Genomic DNA, 2488 nt, shown 5'->3' with positions numbered 1-2488 from the left:
AGTCAGTATTGTGTAAGCTGAACGAGTTGAGATGTCTGTGGTGTTGGCTATAATATCTCTTGTTAATTGTCCGTCCTCCTCAATTAGGGCATAGAAACAACTTTTTTTCTCTCAAAAATTGGAATGGATGCCCCTCCTCTGTGGGCTTCATCTTCAACATTGTCTTATCTCTTCTTAGAATCAGGTATCCGTTTGTAAATGACTGATCCTTCAGGTCATTTTCCCCATAGACTTTTCATAAAGAATAATTTATTTCACCGTTTTTTGTACCCCGGCTTCACCGTAAATTTGATGTTTGTTCTTGTTTCAGGTTTGGCAGAATTCAAGTTTGACAGAATTCGTGTGGCTCTTTTCAGACTGATGTTTTAAATCCTGTTCAGATATGTTAAAACAGGGCCGGGCATGGTGGCTCACACCTGTAATCCCCGCACTTTGGGTGGTTGGGCAACATGGCAAAACCCTACCTCAACAGAAAATACAAAAATTAGCCTCTACAAAAAATACAAAAATTAGCCTGACAAGGTCCCAGCTACTTGGAAGGCTGAGGCAGGAGAATCGCTTCAGCGTGGGAAGCAGAGGTTACTTTGAGCCAAGATTGCTCCACTGCACTGCCACCTCGGTGAGGGGAGTGAAACCCTGTCTCAAAAAAAAAAAAGTTAAAATAAACTAGCATATGTGTGTTTTGATGTAAAAGCTAAAAGTTCATGCATAGTTTTTTCATAAGTGTTATTTTCCATGAACTTATTGAAGCCCCCTATTATTTGCCATAATTTTCTCATCTTATTAATTTCTATATACATACAGAATTTCCAATTTGTGTAAACCTTTCTTCCCAGTTACTGAACAATTATTTTAAATTGGAAAAATATGAGCTATTTTAATCCATATTTTTGTTTTCTACTTCTGAATATTTTAGAGAAAATATGGATAATGAGATTTGTAAAATGGAGATGTTTGGAAGTTTCTGTTACCAATGACAAATTAATTTTTAAATAATTTCAGGAAAATTTGGGTGAATGTCTATACTTTTATATGAACATTCATAGTAAAACAGATTTTTGAATTTCTACCCTTGATAAACTCTAATGTAAAATATGTGAGTCAATGTGTACTTTCCCATTCCTCATGAACATTCTCAAGTTTATGCTGTCTGGATTTTCTCAGGACAAATTACAAGCTGTATATGCTGCTGAAGTGTCTCAAAGATTATGTCCCAAAGAGAGTGCCCTACTGTTTTTCCAATATTAATTTCTAAGTTTTACCAAGTTACAAGTTTTTTTTTTTTCCATAAAATATAAAACGTTTTGCTTCCAGCAGAAATACATTTTGGAAGATAACTTTCCTGTGGGTAAGGGGTATAAAGGAAGCTTGGATTTGCTCTGAGAAAGGGAGAGGGTACTTCTGCCCATTGCCATGCACATCTGATTTTAGGGCTGAATGCCTTTCTGAGCTTGGCTCACTTCTCTCAAACTTGCTGGTAAATGAACACAAATTAAAGAGAAATAATTGTACACCATTTGAGATCAAGGAATCCAGATATCTGAACCATTGTTTATTATTTGCCCCTCCCACCCTCTCACCCTTTCAGATCTCTAGTGTCTATCATTCCACTTCTATGTCCAGGTGTACAATTATTTAACTCACACTTACAAATGAGAACTTCATGTGTTCATTTGTACAGCTTCTCTTCCACCTAGCTACCTCTGAGACTGCAAGAACAACCACTCCTCCCCCTCCTCCTTCTCAGCCTACTCAAACAGAAGACCATGAGCATTTTTTATATATATATATATATGCACACACACACACACGTACACATATATATACACACACATATATATACACACAAATATATATACACCCAAATGTGTACATATACACACACACACTCATAAAGAATTTGCATTTTAAAGAATGGTAGAACGATAGCTGTTCAAAAATCAACTATGTAATTGTATATATGATAAATGTCTACTAGAAAGTTCATGTTGAAAATTGCAAACAGGACTTAGAAAAAATAAAGTTTTTAAAAATTTTATTTTATTTCATTTTAAGTTCCAGGATACATGTGCAGGACGTGCAGGTTTGTTACATAGGTAAGTGTGTGCCATGGTGGTTTGCTGTACCTATCAACCTGTAACCTAAGTATTCAGCCCCACATGCATTAGCTATTTATTCTGATGCACTCCCTCCCCACTCACCCCCAGACAGGCTCCAGTGTATGTTGTTCCCCTCCCTGTGTCTATGTTTTCTCATTGTTCATCTGCCACTTATAAGTGAGAACATGTGTATTTGGTTTTCTGTTCCTGCATTAGTTTGCTGAGCATAATGGCTTCCAGCTTCATCCATGTCCCTGCAAAGGACATGATCTCATTCGTTTTTATGGCTGCATAGTATTCCGTGTTGTATATGTATCTCATTTTCTGTGTCCAGTCTGTCACTGATGGGCATTTGGGTTGATTCCATGTCTTTGCTATTGTGAATAGTG

The sequence above is a fragment of the Mandrillus leucophaeus genome, unplaced genomic scaffold (genome assembly GCF_000951045.1).
Source record: "Mandrillus leucophaeus isolate KB7577 unplaced genomic scaffold, Mleu.le_1.0 Scaffold1357, whole genome shotgun sequence".
NCBI classification, from domain to species: Eukaryota; Metazoa; Chordata; class Mammalia; order Primates; family Cercopithecidae; genus Mandrillus; species Mandrillus leucophaeus.
The sequence above is the reverse complement of the archived record's forward strand: the minus strand, read 5'-3'. Positions refer to the sequence as shown.